Here is a 20,824-nt window from a genome sequence, read left to right as displayed (position 1 = left end):
AAGGGTCTGAATGATCTAGTTTTACTAAATTGCAATTTCCTGAAATGCACTGGTTGACTCGAGATGGTTTTTCTGTAATGAGCAGTCTGTACATAAAATAAATGTAATAAGCACTTGGATGCATATTGAAATAGATGCAAATGCATATACACTTGAGAAAGGAGCAATTAAGAGTGTCGGATGACTGTTACCTTGACTTTAAATATTATTATTTTGAGTCACACAGAAACTGCAAATTGAATTAAGCCTAGATGTGCCTTATTGATTCTATTTCTTATTTAGCAAGTACATCTTCATTCAATGAATAATAAATGCTGACTGTCGTAGCAAGTGTTGGGAAAGGAAAAGTGAGTAAGATGTAGTTCCTGACCTCTAGAAGCTCCCAGCCTAGTTAGACAAATAGGCATGTAGACATGTAATTGGATTTTAATACGGTAAGTGTTAGGACAACAGAATATGCAAAGCAAATGTCAGCACAATAGATGGTTGACAGGAGAGGAGAGGAGAAGCCATTTCCTGAAGAGTGGGGGGAGGGGCATCCGAGCATAAGCTTAGAAGTCCAAGACAGACCGGACTGTGAAGGAAAACATGTGTGCTCCCTAGTGCTATGTCAACTTGACCCCAGCTAGAGTCATTCTGGAAAATGCCCCCACCCGACTGACCTTTGGGCAAGCCTGTGATTTGTCTGTTTGACTGGTACTCGATGAGGGAGGGCCCAGTGCCACCCCTGGACTGGTAGTCCTGGGCGCTATAAGAAAACAGGCTGAGCAAGCCATGAGAAGCAAGTCGCTAAGCAACACTTCTCCACCTTCAGGTCCCTGCCCTGTTTGAGGTCCTGCCCTAACTTCCCTCAGTGATCTATCATGATGTGGAAGTATAAGCTGAAATCAACCCATTTCTCCCCAAGTTTGCTTTTGGTCATCGTGTTTTATTACAGCAATAGGAACCGTGCTTAAAGCAGCGTGCGGAATCTCTAAGGACTAGAGTTGCAAGTTGTTTGGTGCCTGCGGTGTGGTTTGAATGAGAATACCTCCTACAACCTCAGTGGCTTGAACATGTGGTCCCCAGTTAGTGACACTATTTAGATAGACTTGCAAGGTATGCTCTTGTTGGAGAAGGTATGTCACTAGGGGGCCGACTTGGAGGTTTCAAAGCCATGGACCGTTGTCAGCTTGCTCTCCCTGCTTCCTGTTGGTGGCTCAAGATGTAAGCTCCAGCCATCATGACTCTGCCCTGACATAATGGACACTTGTCAGTCTGGAGGCATAGAGCCAAACAAGCTCCTTCCAAAAGTTGCCTTAGTTGTAGTATTTATAACAGCAATAGAAAAATAACAGAGTTCCTGTAACCAATAAGAGCCGAGACGGTCCCGTGTAGCCTCGGCACATCTGAAGAACTGCTTCCTGGAATATGTACTTTGTTCTCGGGGGGATAAAGCAGCTGGGAGGGGTTTTGATTAGAAGGACTTTTACACAGGACTTTGAAGACAGCAATAGGCTGGGAACCATCTTCCCACGAGAGATACATGGCCTTGTTCACCATGGTGTGTCTCACCCAGTTTCTGAGCGTGAAAAAGAACTTGCTGCCGCATGAATAAGTAATAGACTTTGAGGCTGCTGTGTTTCAGATGAGGTTGGTCCCCTTGATGGTTCATATTCTGGACGCTTCTTCCCCAAAGTTGCACTGCTGAGGGGGGTAGAATCTTTCAGAGATGGGCCTGTGGAAGCTGGCTGAGTCACTGGGGTACATATGTATGTATGTATGCATGCAAGCATGTATGTATGTGTGTATGCATTTGTATACATATTTAAATATTTCCATACATTTAAATATTCCCATCCTACAGTTTTTTTATTCTTCAGAAAATGGCTGGTGTGTGGCTCAGTATATAGATCTTGCTACAGCATTAGTTCTAGGTCTCCTCAGATCCTCTGCTTCCCCCTCCTGCACCCAGTTGATTTCCTCTATGAATCTCTGTCATGATAGGTCAGAGGTCGAAGGGCCCTGGTCACAAGCTGCATGAATGCTGCTGCCCATTGTTGGACATTGGACACCATCCCCCCCCCCAACTGTTCAGTAAATAAACTCAAAACTTCTTGTTTATAAAGCTTATAAAGTAGCTGGCAGCAGCCCTTTCAATACGAAGCAAAAGAGTAATACAGAGGCAAACGTGAACATCAATTAGCTGGCTTCATAATATTCAAGTTCTCAAAAAGAGAAGAGATAAAAGTTATGACCAAGAGCCAGGCAGGAGAGAAGACTCAGTCCATCAAAACAATCAGCATTTCATGATCCAGGAAAATGGGAATAGTTCAGAAGGCTCTCTTGATGTCAACTCTGTTGCCACATACCTGTAAACCAGCATGTGGGAAGAGGAGGCAGGAGGATTGCAAATTTGAAACCACCCTAAGCTGCATAGTGAGAATTTCTCAGCAAACAAAAGTTGTAAACATATATGTACATGCATATATATGTATATATATGTTTGTATATGTATATATGTATGTATTAAAACTATTCTCCAGTGTATGATGCTGGGTAAACTGTGTTTTAATCCCAATTGGGAGTTAGAGTTTATTGCTTGTGATGGAATTAGTCATTTCAAGGACAGGTTGAATTTGAGGTGTTCACAGAATAGTGACATTTAGCAATCTATTAAGCAATTATATATTCCTATGTAATATGCAAATAAATGTAAATCTACAATTTTGATAGAATTTAACATTTGCATAAAGCCAGAGAAAGAAACAAATACTTACAAAACATCAAAGTATATAAATGTATTTTAATTTTACCCAAATGTTCCTGAAATCAAGCCATCTTACACACACACACACACACACACACACACACACACACACGAAATGAGGACCAAAAATCATAGGTACAAATGATACTTCCAAGGAAAAAATGTAAATAGGCCATTAACAAAACAGCATGGGGACTGCTATTTGAACATTGCAAATTTGGGATATGTTGCTTTGTTAAATAATAACTGAAACTAACCTGATCAAAGTCAAAGTGATGCGGATAGGGGAATCCAGTGTTTTGAACTGCTTATCCACAACGCTAAAGTTCAAAAAGAGATCTTAAAGCTTTGGCATATCACAGATGGAGATTCCTAAGGGATTTGAAAGTGCTCGAATAAAATGTCAGTTGCTTCCGGAAGCAAGTATAAACCATTTCCTTATAATGGATGGTGTCCTGGTTGCTTTGTCTGGAGCACCACCACGGAGAAAGCAGGCACGAATTGTGCTTATAGGTCAGCCGCACAGTTCAAAGGAGGCTATTTGGAGTATAAGGTTTCTGATAATCCCTAGAATTTTTTTAAAGCATTAACCACTATTTATAATGTCTTAATAGCCCAAGATAATGATTGCATGTGACAGACATGATAAAAGTGGAACCATAAATGGACTTGAGAATAAAACATTATGACTTCTAAAATTCATCCCATTAATCTATTTAACTTGCTTGGCTCAACCTCATCATTAGACAGGTCAGAGACACAAGATAATTGTAATTAGTCTCTGGTTTGGTATTTACACATTTTTATGTTTGTGTACTTTTCCTTTTTTGAGATTATAATATAAGATTTCTCCCTTTTCTTTCCTCCCTCTAGACCCTCTTATATGTTCCTCCCCACTTGCCTTCAAATTCATTGGCTCTATTTTCATTAATTGTTACTGCATGCATTTATATTGCATACACACACACACACACACACACACACACACACAAACACACACACACACACACACACACATATATATATTCTTGAATATATCCTGTTCAATCATATATTGTTATTTGTATATGTATGTTTTTAGGGCTGACCACTTGGCACTGGGCAACAAATTGCTATCCTTTTCCTGGGGAAGACCACCTCTCCTCCTACCAGCCTTTCTCAGTTGCCTATAGTGCTTAGTGTAGGGTTGAGGCCTCGTGGCGTTTTCCCTATCCACTCCAGCATGTCCACTGATGTTGTCCTTGGTCAGCTCGTGTTTGGGCAGTCATGCTGATGAGGATTTATGGGTGTAACTTCTGATGCTACTAGAAGACACAGTCCCACAGAAAAGTCCCCGACCCTCTGGCTCTTACAATCTTTCTGACTCCTCTTCCACAGTGTGCCCTGAGCCTTGGGTACAGGAATGTTCTGTAGATTTATCCACTGGGACTGGCCTCCACAATTCGGCATATTGATTGCTTCTGTCTGTTACAAAGAGGTGTTTCCTTGACAAAGGGTGAAGACTACACTTATCTGTGGGCGTAAGGACAAATGCTCACAGCTGTAGTTAGCGATTATGCTGGTTAAGTAAGTTAGGGGTTGATGAATCTCCTGCAATGTGTAGTTCTAAGTCAAACATTGTGGGCTGGAGAGATAGCTCAGTTGTTAAGAGCGTGTTTTGTTCTTCCAGAAGACCTCGGTTCAGTTCCAAGCACCCACACCAGGTTGTTCAAAACCACCTGTAGGTCCAGCTCAAATGAAAGGCAGCCTCTTCTAGCCTTCAGGGGTACCTGTATACACACACAGACAGACACACACACACACAAAAATAAAAATAGTTAAAAGAAATAAAATACATCCCTAAAACAAAGAAAGAAACTTTCAGTTTCCTTTGGCGCTAAGGACCTCTGTGGAAGCAGAGGCATGTCTCCAGCCATCGGTTTCCACTATGTGATTTAACGTGATGTATGGATGGCCCCCACTCCACTCGGCCACGTAGGTGTTTGAAGTTTTGCCACTGTAAATTATGTGTTGGAAGGCAGTGGGGAGATGTCCTAGTGATAAAACACTTCACGCAGAAGGGATAAGATCTGTTATACAATATGGGAACTGCAGTTAGTAGCAATATATTCTGTTCTTGAAAACTGACATTTGAGATATTGCATATGTGATTAGCTTTTTTTAACTCATGCTACAATGCATATATTTAAAAATATCATGTATTTTATACACATATGTGATTTATGTATTCTATATTATATTATTTTTAGTTTAGGAATATAAACAAATTGGTTAATTAGAGAAAATTAATGATTTTGTAATTACTAGATTATTTCTTATGTCCTCGCCTTTAGTCCACAGAATACATTCTTGGAGTCAAAGATATTAAAATTTGAGGGTTTTCATTTACTCTGTCAAGATGACCTGGGGACCAGCTTTTCTCAACTTACACTCCTGTCAACAGAATAGAAAACAGAGTTTTCCCACAAGGCATTGAGAAGTGTTCCCTGCTTTACATTCTTGGCTATTTGGTACTTGAAACAGCGTCTTACTATTTGTTGTGATTTATATTTGTTTTATAAAATGAGCTGACTATCTTTTCATATATGCATATAGTTTTATATTCTTTTGCGAATTCTCAATCATGCCTCTATTATCCTGTTGGGATATATGAAGCAATGGGTCTTCAAAACTATCAAAAACTGAAGGAAAAAGTAGAGTTAACTGACTCTGGGCGTAGACTGTATATTCCACTCCTCCCCCGTACACATGTGACCTTTGTGACGCAGGTTCAGGTACAACAGGCCTTTCATATATAGAACCCCTGTTCACGGAGGGGTTTCTCGTCACACAAATGTGAGTCTCACAATGATGAAGAATAGTGAATCCAACTCCAAGCAGAAAGGTACTTAGCATATAACAGAGGAGTGTGATCCGAGTCTGCGCAATTCTGCCTCGTGTCAACCACTGCACACTAATTACTAGGTTCACATTACCAAGAAAATCTGTGTCTAATGCAGCTCAGAACAGGTGACTCATTTCCGCAGCATTTCTGTAGCTTTATTAAATAAATGAAAAGCTTAAAGCAGGCAAGAGTAACACTGTGTCTATCTCTGAGGCATAGCTGTTGGAAAAGACCCACCATGTGGCTTTGTGTGCATGCTCATCTGCTCACAAGTGGACATAGGCAGAGGGTGGTGCTGTTTCTTATTAGATTGGAAGTAGTTTTTGAATAAGATGACCTCATTAGCCTTTGCCTCTGTAAATGTTTAGAAGCTAATGTCTTGAAAATATTTTCCTCACTTTCTTACCCCTTCAGATATTTCGGATATAATTTGTAAAAAAAAAAAAAAAAAATTTAACACACACACTTTTAATAATATTTGCTTGTGGCTCCCTTTAGCTTAGAAATAGTCGCATTTTCAAATCTGCTGCATCTTTTTAAACATTTAATATGTTTCAATTTTTAATGTACTGTGTGGTGTAGTAATTCATTTTCTATCTATTCATTCCACCTTTGCCAATGTCATTCAATTTAATTAGGGAATACTTTATGATGTCTAAGAGAAACGTCAAGTCAAAATTTTGTTGTTAACTTGGTAAAAACATGAAATAGGATTGCTAAGATTTGTAAATAGTTTTTAGACACTAAATTTTGGGTTGGTAGTTTCTTGTAGTCTTATAGTGCCAACTAAAAATAAAAATTTTTGGTAATACAAAATTGTTTAGTAACAGTGTAATTTATAACCTCTACAGTGTATAGTAGTAAAAAAACATTTAAATAGACTTATGAACATTAGATACCATGTCAAAAGTGGTTGTTGAGATTTATTTTTGTTAATAAGCAAAGTATTAATCATTTTAAAAATAATATATTAAACGTGCTTTTGAATATTCTTATGTTAAGTATTTTGAAAGATATTTTTAAAGAACAAAATGTATTTCTTAAATTCAACCTTCTGGACTTAGACACACTGGGTTATACGAAGAAGAGACAATTAGAAGACAGGGCAGTCAGATAAAATATAACCGCTGAAGCACACATGGAGATGAGAGAGCAGTGAAGATGAAGAAAAAAGGAAAAGTTTTCCAAACTTTTAAAGCGTGAGCAGGAGGTATTAGCCATACAGAAGTATATGCTCATTTCAAAATGAGAACAGAAACCAAAACTCAAGCACATGCCTGGGAGAAGTTATTTTGCCTTTGTAAGGAAACTTCCAAATCTGGAATAGGCTTTTGGGGGAAGCAACAAGAAATTAAAGTTGATAGGTGGGTGTGGTGGGGCATGCCTTTAATCCCAGCAGAGAGACCAGCTTGACCTACATAATGAGTTTGGGGCCAGCCAGGGCTACACATTGAGACCCTGTTTCAAGCACAAACAGAAAACAAACAAGCAAACCTAGTGAACACAAGACTGTTGATCTTCCAAAGTTGATGCTCACGTGGAATCTATTTCCAAAGAGCATAGAGGCCGTGCAGAAAGGCCTGACACTGCCCTGCCGTGTGGTCCTGTGCAGTCTGTGCGCAGAGTCGAAACATGGTGAATGCTGACTGGAACTTGACTTTGAGAAGCCAAGGACTGCTGGCAACCAGGAAGGTGAGGTGGGCGTGCGGGCGGGGCGGGGCGCTGTACCGCACTGTGAGAGGAGAGTGAGAAGGTAAGCAGGACTCACAGCTTTGACAGAAAGTCACAGAAAATGATGCAATTGTACAAAAATAAATCAGCAAATAAATAAATAAGCACCAGGAGAATAATACCCAAAATGTTGTCGCCTGAGTAATGGCGTAAGGTCCCAGCAGATAAGAATTCACATCGAAGTCTATGTAACAGGTATACAAATATGACAGACAGAAACAAGCCAGGACATGGTGGCTCAGGCTTTTAATCTCAGCACTTGGGAGGCAGAGGCAGAGGCAGGTCAATCCCTGTGAGTTCAAGGCCAGCCTGATCTATAAAGCTAGTTCCAGGACAGCCAAACCTACCCAAAGAAAATCTGTCTCTGTCTCGAAAGATCAAATGGGGGGTGGGGGGGGCGGGGTGGAGACAACAAAAAAATAAGTGAGAACATAAAGAAAATATCACCATTCAGTTGGAGAACTGGATAAATAGCGAACAATAGATCTAGCTAAGACTCAAGAGAAAGATGTTTTTTCTCCATGTTTCTCGAGTCATCCCTGAGATCAGGACACTCTGCAGTCACTCACCACAGCTCCACAGTGCTTGAGTTCACTTCCACAGAAGCCAACGTCCTTCCATGCGCAGCGTTCATTTCCCATTGGACAAAGAACCTAGAGATTGCAGAGCAGACTCAGAGGCTGACTCTCTCATTTCCGTTCATTTCAGTTGCCTCCCACCAAATCTCCAAGCAACTAAAACCCAGTGTAGCGTCATTGAATAAATCAAGTTCTCTTTCTACTCGGGACTTTCAGCTCTGATCAGGATTTAAAAGTCAGACAGCTGAGTTACGCCAGGCACCTGTGGCGCCCTCACACTAGCCAATGCCATTTGGTCTCATACAGCCAAAGGGCTGTGACTAGCGGCTCAAGTTAGCACTTGGGCAGTTGACTTAGGGCTGTCATCATTTGCAGATTTGCTTTCCCTTCCTCCTTTATTTTAAGAGCGCTTTCTGTGGGGTGCCATGCTTTCCTGTGTGTGGTCCAGACTAACCTCTTGCAAAGGGAAATGAAGGGGAAGGAGCTCTCTTTGCAAGTGAGTAGGATGGTGAGTATTTTGTCCATGTTTTAAGTCATTTGCGAGGAATCTGTAGTTCATTGATAAATTGACAGCTGTCAGGCAAGATTTGTTTTCCTGAAAAAAAAATATATATATAAGAAAAGATTTGGAGCTCCAGTCTTGATGCTCTTGAAAAGATATATTGTCTTTTTAAAAAGTTAATTCTTTTAGAATTTCATACAGAAATATTGTATTTATATTATTTCCTCTCCTCCCTCTCCCCCTCCAAACTCCTCCTGTGTCCCACTTCCAACCCCCATGTCAAACACATGACCTTTTTTCTTCTATAATTAGTAGGATTTCATATATACATGTACATGTATATATGTCTGTACACACATACACAGTCTTCATATAATGTTCTTCATATGTATGTATGTTTAGGGATGGTCACTAAGGATTAAATAACCTGCCATAAGACTAATTATTTGAGAAACCTGGTTCTTCCTTTCTCTGCAACCACTGATTGCCTATAGCTGTTCGACTGGAGGTGGAACTTCTGACGTTCCCCAGTCTATGTTGGGACGCTGACTGGGATTGTCACATCACTATGCAGGTGTTACAGGCAACCCTGTGACGTCTCTGTGATGTCTAGAGGATACTAGTGTATGGCAGCAGGCATCCTGGCTCATACATGTTTTCCACTCCTTCTTCTTCATGGTTTTTGAGTCCTAGGTCAAGGGTTGGGTTGTATATGTCTCAACTCATGCTAGCATGGGACTGTCATTTATTCTTTGTATTTTGACTAATTTTAATAGCCTTCATTTGCAGGAAAAAAAGAATAATCTTCTGTGTTGAGGGGCGAGAGCTACTCTTACCTGAAAATTTCATGGTTTCATTTTTTCTTGACTGCTACAGCTAGACTGTTTCCACTTCCTAGCTAGTGTGAATAGAGCGGCAGTGAACATGGCCAAGCAAGTAGCACTGTAATCGGACACCTGGTCCTTTGGGCACATGCCTAGGAGTGTGTCTTTTGGTAGATCTGCTTTTAATTGCTTTTACATTGTTTCTGTCGGGCATTTTGTCACAGTCACAGAAAAGTAACTAATATACCTACCCACGCCAGCTCCTCTTGGATGGACCCCCCGGTAATCAATGCAGTAAGAGACAGTAGCTCTCCTCCAAGAAGGGGCATTTCTGGGACAAAAAGAGGTTTGCGTATGTTACGTATGCCACCATGAGTTTCCGCATGACTGATTTTACTTTATACTCCTTAGTTTAAACCGTTGCCATACTGTGTTAAGAGAAGGGTTTCATAAGCACAGTGGTTTAAGTCAACTTGACTAGAAGTTGCTAGTTCCAGCTTTATAATCAATGTACTGTTGTGCCCACAGTCTTTAAATATGATGTCTCTCAAACTGTGCCTTCTTGTAAACCCATTTAAAAAAAAATGTTACTTTTGCATAAGATAACAATTCTAGGCTTGCCAACTTTTCTCTTGGGGAATATACCTCGAGAGGAAGTCAGTCAAGATGGGTCCTGTTAAGTCAGGACGTGACTATTTAAAAAAAAAAAAAAACCCATGTGCTGACCAAGATAATAAGAGAGCCGGGTTGATTTTTGCATCAGTGAATCTTAATCTTAGTTTCTCTTGTTTCTGTGTCTGCAGTACATGCTAGGTTGTGGAAAATGGCACTATGGCCTTTGTATTAATTCAGTGACGCTAGTATCTGCCCAGTTTTATCTTTCATTTGTTCTGACTTTCCTACTGAGTCATTCCAGAGTTCTGAAGTGCATATGCTTCAATGGTAATGCTTTTATCCAGGTAAATAGTAAGACGTTCATGCTATTTCCTACATTTAGAAAGCTTGCTTAGTGGTCTGTGCAGAAAGAAGTTCATAGGTGAACATTCTGAAGCAGGCTCTGCAGTTCATAGATGGGTATAAAGTCTCTGACTTTGCCTGAAAACTTTTTTTTCTCCTTTTTTTTTTTGAAACAGGGTCTCATGTAGTGTAGGCCGTCCTTGGTCTCTCTGTGTGACTGCAGGTGACCTTAAATTTCTGATCCTCCTATCTCTGTCTCCTGACTACTCAGTTACAAGCATGTCCTGCCACACCCAGTTGATGCTGTGCTGGGGATCAAACCCAGGGCTTCTGGCATGCGAGGCAGGCACAATGCTACTAAGCCTTATCCCAAGCTTAGTCAACTTTAAGACGAAAACACAAAACACAACCTAGCCCATTTAAGAGAAAAAAGGAGTCAATAAAATTATTTTCTTCTGTTTCTACAAACTTTCCAAAGAAAGATTAGCTGTGGAACATACTGTTTTGTTTAACTGTGGACACACTTGATTTCCATACGTGATTCATTTCTACTGCATATTTCCTTACATATTATTACCAGTGACTTTCTTGAGATACTACAGGGCCTCAAAACACAATCTGCTTCAGTTTATTATTTTGCTGGAAGAATATTCATGCAATAATCAGTTTGTTTCTAGGGGGAAATAGTGTCTGAAAATCAGGTCTCCTGGATGTTCCTATGGGACCTGCCAGATGATTGACACTCATAATCCAAAGCCTCGTGTTCCTTTTTCTTGGGGCGCTAGTCATCTTCTTCATGTGGAAGCCTGGCAGCATGCACAGACAGCGTGGCTTTTCAGAATTAGCTTGTATCTGGGTGTACTTAGACAATTTCCCCTGCTTTTTACCCTAATGTATTGGTTTTGTAGTGGAGAAATTGGATCCGTGGGCTTCGTGTTGCTGTTCTTCTGGCATGGGAGAAGTGAGTCTGTGGTTCTAATTTTCTCAAAGCAAACATTGCCAGCCTGGTTGTTCGTTCCTTGGCAAATGGTTTCCCTGTCTGAGCCTTGGCCTCTTTCATTCGACCTTCTCTCAGTTTGTCTCCTCTCCTTAATTTCAGAGGACCCCAAAACCCTTCCCTCTTTTGGGTCATCTAGATGCCTCTTAGAGTGATGACACTCGCTTGTGAGCCTGTTGTCTTGAGTTCACTGCCACATGTTGCCTTCATAAATACACACACACACACACACACACACACACACACACACACACACACTAAAACAAATAACCAAATAAATACAAATAAAATTCTCCTCAAGGTCTTCCACATTGCATTCACTCACAAACATGCACACTCAATGTCTGATCCAACCTTCTCTCTCATCTTTTTAAAAACAGGACATTTAATGATACTTATCCTAACTTTTTTTTTTTTTTTTTGGTAAATCCTAACATTTTAAAAGGGGGCTTATCAGCATATATTGATTACCTAAGATAGTGGGTTTCATTATATAACTTGTACATATGTATACAATGTATTTTTTATCACATCTGTCCTGGTTACCTTTTCTTGTCTCTCTCCAAACAGTCCCCTCTGTATCAGACAGTCCTCCTTCTGCTCTGAAGTGTTTTGGGTTTTGTTTGTTTGTTTTGAGGCCGTAACCCAGGACATTTAAGTGAACATGGATAAGAGGTTATTTATAGGTACACAGGCAATCTCCCAGTGGCTACACCACTGGAAAAAATATATTTCTCTCTCACAGCAATCATTAACTAACTACCTATAAAACCTCAGAAAGGGGAAAACTTTGTGAGCTCCGTGACAGAATGCTGACGGACACAATTTTGTGAGGCCTTCGGCAGTTAATCACAACAAGAGCACCTGACTATGAATGATATATCTAAATGCTTGTTAAAAACAGACAGACAGACAGACAGACAGAAAAGATCTACATCCTCAAAACTTGTTTTAATCATGAAGTTCACCTTGATGACTTTCTTATTCAAATTTGACCTAAGTTTTAATGTGCTCTTTCTGTAACCATTAAAAATATCTGCTGTAGCCTGGCAGTGGTGACGCACGCCTTTAATTCCAGCCCTCGGGGAGTCAGAGGTATGAGGATCTATGTGAGTTCGAGGCCAGCCTGGTCTACAGAGTGAGTTCCAGGACAGCCAAGGTTACACAGAAAAACTGTCTCAAATGAACAAACTACTGTTATTGTCCCCCCCCCTTTTTTCTGTTTTGCCCATGTAGTCCTTATAATTTCAACTTCCATTTTTAATCAGTTTTCCAGAAAATTATTACAGATGACTAGATAGGAATGTTCTGGACTTTCTTCAGTTAGTTTCCCATCTTCCACATTTAGTGAGTTACCTTTTGATATTTAATTTCCTGTCCACTTTACAATGATCTAGCCCTCTTCCTCTGATACCACTGTCCTAACTTTCTTTGAAACCAGGGTATTGGAATAAATATTTCTTTTAACTTAGAATTTGTAAGCAATAAGGACCTATCTGAAGGGCTGATTCAGCTGCTTTCAAGTTCTATCCCTCTCACACTCCGAAGGCCAATTCAGGTTTAAAGAGATATGGTTTTAAGGACGATGCACCAAGATAGGAAAGATGTCTTCTTCAAGGCTGTTAAATACAAAATAGCCAAAACACTAAGAATGTAACATATATATAATTCCTAATTGTGTCACGGTTCATCTTGCCATCATCGGTAATCTATTGTATATATGTGTAATAATATAAATGTATACATGCAAAAATAAAATAATTTTTTTGAAAAGACGACTCAATGCAGGAATTGTTGAAAAGCCACTCCATGAACGCCGTGTTTTTGTTTATATCTGTTTTTAAAAATCATCCTTGAGAATATCTTATTTTAATTTGTAGCTTAAGGTGTTATATAGGTAAATTATGCAAACTCTCATTAACAAAAATAACTTGTTACCCTTTGTCAATACATTTTCAGAGAAGTCACTATTCCTGGGGAATAGGATGGTAGCTATCTTTTTGTAGCCTACATTTTCCCCCTAATGGGTATAAATCCTTAGGAATAAATTGTGTCCTGTCATTGTAGCTAGTAATTGGTGACATTTTCTTGTCACTATGGAATTATAAATAACAGCGATATATGTCCTGTCAACAGATTCATTATGTTTTGAAAAACATAAACCTGTAGTCTGTTTCTTTTAACTGTATTTTGCATATTTTCCATATTAAATATGACACTGACATCTTCAGATTTTAAAAATAATTTTGACAGGAGTTTGGGTTATTAATAACCTCTAATTATTTTATTATGCACTAAATGCATTTTGTTTATATTTCTTCCGTGGCTCACCTTCTTCCCAAAGCATTTTGCTTGCAAGCAGATGTTTGATAATTATCAATTAACAGACAGTCATTTTTAAAAGTAAAACCTGCAAACGTAAGTACATTAGTATACCACAACACGCCTCAAGATACAAAGTAATTATTTTTTTGAAAGTTCTTAAAATGTTTATTTACATAGGAAATAGTGCTTACCCATCTCATGCTGAACACATTACTATGGACCACATTCCATAGCTACTAGCATCACTGACGATTAAATGAGTGTATCTCTTTCCAGTTCTAGTGTCCTGCCACCCATTATATCTTTTACTTTCAGTGGCTTTCTTGGTTTTTAAAAGTCCAATTTTTAATTTCATCTTCAAAACCATGACAGAAAAGCTCCCAGCTGGCCTACACAATGAGGCTGGCAGGTAAGCGTGCTCTGTCTTCCTAGAAAACTTTGTCAGTCTTGCACTGGACATCTCTGCATCATGACTTACAGAGCTCAGCTTCTTGCCTGTTCACTCCAACCATTTGGAGAAGCTCTTGGCGCCCCAGCCCTAATGAGGAGGCATCTTCCAAATGTCTCTTTGGTTCTCCTTTGGGCTATACAACCTTGTAAAAAGTTATTTCAGATTCTTACTCCGTGAAGCCATTGCTATCCAAGCTTCTATTCTTATTTGTTTGTAATATGCAGGGCAATTGTCTGTGACTTTTCAAAGGTCTCAGAGCTAAAAAAAACCAAAACCTCTGAGTTCAAGGCCAGCCTGGTCTACAAAGTGAGTCCAGGATAGCCAAGACTACGCAGAGAAACGTTGTCTTGAAAAACAAAATGAAACAACAACAACAAAAGAACTGCAGTCAGGCGTGTGTCTTGGGCCTTTTCAGTCACAAAGCTTATTGCTTGAGATTTCTGCCTTAATTTTTCATTATTCCAAGCATCCTTCAGATACATTTTCTCTCATCCAGAAGTTAGTCCTTCAATGGTTTGGTTACTTGTGGAGTCACGATAATTTCTTGTTTTGTCTTGATGTCCACTGCCTGAATCTGTGTTAACTTTGCTTTTGAATTCTGCTCTTTCTTTGGTGGCCACCAGACACTTTGGTCAATATCTTTTCTACTGTTTCTTGTCTGGAATCATATTACCATCTAATGCTAAAATAGGGCCTGTGAGCTAGGAAATGGAAAAGTCTTAAAGTTTTTCAAACATAAACTGCTACGAAAATTCTAAAACACAATAAACCTCCATGTCGACTTATGACATGTGTATCATCCTGGCGGTCACAGTGATTTACCAAAGTGAGCTCAATTTTCTATTTTTCCTTCCCACTTATTTAGAAATCGTTTCCAAGATCTCCCTCAAGTTTATTCCTTCGCTTCACTCCCCTGCTCGAAGTCATTCCACGGCCAAATCCTTACATGAAGTTCAAACCGTTTGTTTATTTAAAACTCCTCCTTAGTCCTGAGTAGATGGGTATATGAAGACGTTGTTCAAATTTCTGCTCTTCTTTTCTTCTTTCCTTCCTTCTAGAAAGTTCTGTTTCTTCTTCATTTCTCTTGACCTTTCTCCAAAATTGTCACATTCCCCAGAAGGCACTAGACAGGAGTAGAATCAAACTATACAGAAAAACTTGAGTTCTTAAAGCTCTCTTTCCTGGTATTTAAATACTAAATTTGTGTGACTCTCTGTTTTCTTCTTCTTTCTTTCTTTTGTTTCTTTTTTGGGTGGCATTACTAGATAGTGTGTGTGTGTGTGTGTGTGTGTGTGTGTGTGTGTGTGTGTGTGTGTAGCTTTGACTGTCCTCAAACTCAGAGGTCACCTACCTCTGCCACTTTAGTGCTGGGATTAAACCAGCATGCACCACCACCATCCGGCTCTTTCTTTAATTTCTTGATGAAGACATTAAAATGGACTCTATAGCATTGCCCATCCCATAAGTAAAGCATGAGATTGCTCTTCTTGGCTTTGATCATTAACTGACAGCCCACAGTGGTCCCCTGACAACCCTTAGTGATCAAAATACTTCCTATCTCTCAAAGGTCAATTTAAGATTCTCTTGCTCGTAGTTGTGCTTGTAATCCAAAGAGTAACTAAACTGGATCACTTCTAAATTCCCATACTGTTCTCCCTAGTTCCTAAGGCATTAAGCATTTAAGGTATTATTTGGAGAATGCCAAGTTTCTAAGCCCGTTCTTTGCAGTGTGTGGTGCATGTCTAAAGCAGATGCCCAATTAAATATTTTTAACAACCAGGGGTTCAGGTTATAAGTCAGCAGCTGAGCGCATGCTAAGCATTCACAAAGCCCTGGGTGTGACATGCAAAGGCAAATTATAAATGAATAAAATTAAAATTCAGTCACCAAATGAACAGATGGATGGATGAAGTGCTCACAGAATGAGGCACGGTATCAGACAATGTTAGGAGGAATCAATACAAATAACTCTTCGCCCTGTGCAGTCAACCCATTTAATTTTCTCAGTAAAGAAATAGATATGTGTATATCCTATTACTCCTTATAAAGGCCTTCATGTTGAGGATACGTTTTTAAATCACTTCTGTGACGGGGAAAATGAATGCGTTGACTTCCATGAATTACTGTTTTAATTAGAATTCAGACCATTTATGCCTTCCCATTATGCTTCCTTCTTATTTGCATCCAGCCCACTGTCTTTTCTGGATGATTTATCCACATGCAGAACGTGAAATTTGAAACATTAAATTTATTGCGCATCATCATTACATATTAAAATTGTTTTCATAATTTTGAGTACTTTAACATGTCACATGTTCCTATACACATAATTTACATCAAGAATGTCTTCAGCAAGGTCTGCACTGTCATCGGGGGCACTTTAGAAATCAATACTGTAGAATATAATATGGAGAAAAATATTTCCGTAAGTACCCCCTGGTGTTCCCATTAATTTGTTTATTATTAAGGTCTTTATTAGGAATATAGTTGCTAATGTAAGCCTGTAATAAACAGAGTATAATTGAATTTTCAATATTTTGTCACCTGGGAGTAATTTTCTTGCAAGGCCTCTGCTCTGTCTTCTCTCTAATTGTCAACGGTTATTCAGTGTCACCACATTTATGTCACCAGGCATCAAAAGGGGACCCACTGATTGCATTATGTTTAGAAGTATTCATTTAAAGCTCTTGGTGTTTTCTCGATATGTTGTTCACCCTAACTTAAAACAGCACTGGAAATGCATTAACTGCAGTGGGTCAGCATGATTTGAAAATAAAATTGAAACCCCAGCTAAGATCTCTTTGGGAGGAGTCAGGGTCCAAACTTCTGAGATCATTGCAGGAACCTCTCCTTATGAATGGGTGCTGTATTGGAGGCATATTCCCTTGTTAGTGGCCTCTGGTTGGTTAGGAATTGTAATTATCTTGTGCTATATAACTCAGGACATTTGCTGCCAAATGTTTACAAAGACAATAACAATTGGCATTGCTGGATATAGATGACCTGGTCAAAAGTGAGTTACCTTTTGCCTGTGTTGGAGCCATATAGTCAGAACTGAGCAATTCACACTGCCAGACTCGAGGTGTCGACCTGGAACAATCCAGATTTATTCTGTTGTTCCTGTGTCACCAACATAGCGCCCCCCCCCCTTCACTCCTGAACATATCTTGGTTTGTTCATAATGGTAAATGGCCATTTATCCTAAAACATACTTTTAGCTTAGGACCTCCTCGACCTCCTAGATGACTGAGTAGTAAGCTGTATGGAGAAATTAAAACAATCGTGGCTTTATTCAGAAAGCCAACACTTCAGCTTCCTTGCAAAAATTCTCCAAATCAATTATCTCTGCACATAAAAATGACAGTTTTAGTCCAATCTTTTAATCGTTTGTTTGTTTATGATACAATTGTTTAAAAAAAAAAAAAAAAAAAAAAAGGACACATCATGTAAGAAAATTTCCCAGGCAGCGTTCCCCACAGTTGCTAGCGAAGGGAACTTGGAACTCTAGCATATTACTGTAGAATCCTGGGTGTGGCCCAGGCGGGCCATCGCAACAACCATGTTGTATCAGGGGGTCACAGAACACTAAATCTCTGTACGTGAGTCAAATTGAGTGAACACTGGCAGAAATGATAGCTGTGGCATCAAGTCGTACTGCTTGAAACCCTATATGAGGTTGTGTAGAGGAGAGAAGCAGAAGTGAGCGATGCTCTGAAGACTTTATGACAGGCCTCAGAAAGGCAGTGAACTCCTGTACGGCTGTTCCCAGTGTACTAATGGGGAAGCTCAGGCAAAGAGACATCTCTGTCACTTTGATCTCTACATGGGCTGACATGCAGACATCTGGGGATTTCGTGCTGAACTAGACATGTTCTCTGTTCCCAGAGCTACTAAGGTCTGAGGAGTCTCTCAAAAGTTCTCCTGCTGGTATCTTAATTCCTACATCCACATGTGGGTAGTTAGCACTTGATGCGCTCCCCAGAGAGGATCCCACATGGTGGCACAAGCGGCTGTACAAGATGAGGCGTTCCATGTCTTCTCCTGTGATTGCTTCTGCCATGTTCAGACGTGACCAGAACGCTCTCGTGAGATGAAGAGCCAGTGCTGGCACCATGTTCTTGGACTCCTAGTCTTCATAACCATGCTCCAAGTAAATTTCAATTCCACGTAAATTATTCAGCCACAGGTATGTTGTTATAGCAGAAGAATACATAAAGGAGCCTAAAGGTCAGATGGGAAAACAGATCTTATACAAGAAAACCACAAGGATGTGTTATCATGACAAGGCAAGGAAAGGAACTGACAGTGGAGAGGGAGGATAGCTAGGCTAGACGGGGATTCGGGTAAGGGAAATATCTAAAAATGTCATAGGATGAAAGCTGGAACCTGTAGGATCACTGTGAATGTGGCTGTAAAGCTGACAGGAGGCTTCGTGGAACAAGAACAGTTGGTGGGGGGACACTCAGGAAGGAGGCTCTACAGGGCAACACAGTGACCTAGACACAGTCATAATCGTAAGATGGGCCTGAAACTTACAAAATAGAGGGAGAATGGAAGAAATATGGACTTTATATAAAATTTGGATTTTTTTTTAAAAAGAATTTTAATATTTATTTATTTATTTATTTATTTATTTATTTATTTATTATACAAGGATTTGCCTGAGATTTATTTATAGTGTTCTCTCTGCATGTACACCTGCAGGTGAGAAGAGAGCACCAGATCACATTATAGATGGTTGTGAGCCAGCATGTGATTGCTGGGAATTGAACTCAGGACCTCTGGAAGAGCAGGCAGTGGGCTTAACCTCTGAGCCATCTCTCTAGCCACCAAGAATTTTAATTTTTTTTTAAAGAAAGTATTTTGAATTCTAGAAGCTATTTCCCTCCAACATTGCAATAGGAAGCATGAAAGCCGCCCCCTCCCCCAACACACACCTTTATATTTGATTTGAGTTCTGTTCTGGGATGGAACCTGTCATACCCTAAGCACATATGAGCTACACTCCATGGGCCCAGGAAAAATGGTTTTGAACATAGATGTGTTTCAACTTGCCCAGGATGACGGAGCCAATAATTTGAAGAACTGGAATTGGGTTCAGGCCATTGAGAGCTCAGAGCTTAATCCCATATTCTAAAATAGTTTCTTCCCCGCCCCCCACCCAGACTCTACAAATAGCTAAGGGTATGGCAGAAGGCGTACACCACTCCCAGTTAGGCACAGGGCATTTGATGATTCTAACTAAGGGGATAGACTATTGGGGTTTGGCATTCCAAAGAAGCTGAGGAAAGAGTGTGTCCATGCCTACAGTGGTGGTCTCAACCCTCCTAATGCTGTGGCCTTCCTGCTGTGCTGACCCACAACCATAAGATTATTTTGTTGCCACTTCAGAACTGTAAATTTGCTACTGTTATGAATTGTAATGTTAATATCTGATACGGGACCCCCAAGGAGGCAACCACCCACAGATTGGGACCCACTGGTCTAGAGTACTAAACAGACAGCTCAGAAAAATTACTTAATGGAGGCAAATCTGTGTGAACGGAAACAGGTGTGCTGCCCCAAGTGTTGCCATGTGATTCACAAAGGAAAGTTCGAGAAAGAAGGAACAGAGCTTTTGCTGTGAGGCCAAGATCTGTGTCTACAATCCGTTAATTAGTATCGCCGAGGGTGTCTGCGAAGGAAAGCAATATCAAAATGCTAAGTGTTTCCAAAACCTGTAGTGATAGCAACGTATGTTAGCATACACCTTTAGTGCTGGAGTTCAGGAGGCAGAGACAGGCTGATCTCTACAAATTCCAGGCCAACTTAGTGCACATCATCATGAGTTCTAGGACAGCACCGGTCTATATAGTGAGACCCTGTCTCAAAATTAATAATAAAGTTAAAATAATGAGAGCCTCTTGTGTAATGGGAGGAAGGAGGGCCTGTGTGATTGAGGTTTCTGAGAGATATGGTACAGCTGTCTGTATAGCCGGAGGGCCCTTGACCAGATTGAGTCTCTGAGTTCTACCTCTAGGCCGCACCATGCCAGAAACAGTTTCTATTCCTCATCTGTTAAAGGGTTAATAAAATTCCTTATCCCCCAAGATGGCTGAAAACTAAACTAAATGATGTGTGAGTTTTCCAGAATGCTTGGTACACATTCAATACTCAAGGCAAGTGAATTATTACAAGTAAGTAAGCAAGCCGGGCATGGTGGTACACGTCTGTAATCCCAGCACTCGGGAAGTAGAGGCAATAGAATCTCTGTGAGTTCAAGGCCAGCCTGGCCCACAAAGCAAGTCTAGTGCAGCCAAGGCCACAGAGAAACCCTGTCTAGGAAAAAAAAAAAGCAAAAGAAAAGTAAGTAAGCAAAGAAACAGATAGCTCAAGTAGTCACTCCCTATCAGTTCAACTAGAGAGAGGCTCAAGTAGATAGAGTGGGTCCATGTCTGGTCCCAGCTACTTGGGAAAATATGACAGAAAGAACTTCATCTCAGCAGTTCAAGGTGAGCTTGAGGAACATAGCCAGAATGTACATTTCACCACCACCACCACCTCTACCACCTCCACCACCACCTCTACCATCACCACCACCACCTCTACCATCACCACCACCACCTCTACCACCACCACCACCACCTCTACCACCACCACCACCACCTCTACCACCACCACCACCACCTCTACCATCACCACCACCACCTCTACCACCACCACCACCACCTCTACCACCACCACCACCACCTCTACCATCACCACCACCACCTCTACCACCACCACCACCACCTCTACCATCACCACCACCACCTCTACCCACCACCACCACCACCACCACCTCTAC

General features: G+C 40.4%; 1 protein-coding gene across 1 annotated transcript in view; it reads left to right on the top strand.

The window, feature by feature from the left end:
- The window catches only part of Tenm3 (teneurin transmembrane protein 3), a 505,702-nt gene that overhangs the window by 34,610 nt on the left and 450,268 nt on the right, over window positions 1–20,824 (top strand). The window lies entirely within an intron of this gene.

The sequence above is a fragment of the Acomys russatus genome, chromosome 27, assembly GCF_903995435.1.
Source record: "Acomys russatus chromosome 27, mAcoRus1.1, whole genome shotgun sequence".
NCBI lineage: Eukaryota > Metazoa > Chordata > Mammalia > Rodentia > Muridae > Acomys > Acomys russatus.
The sequence above is the reverse complement of the archived record's forward strand: the minus strand, read 5'-3'. Positions and strand labels throughout refer to the sequence as shown.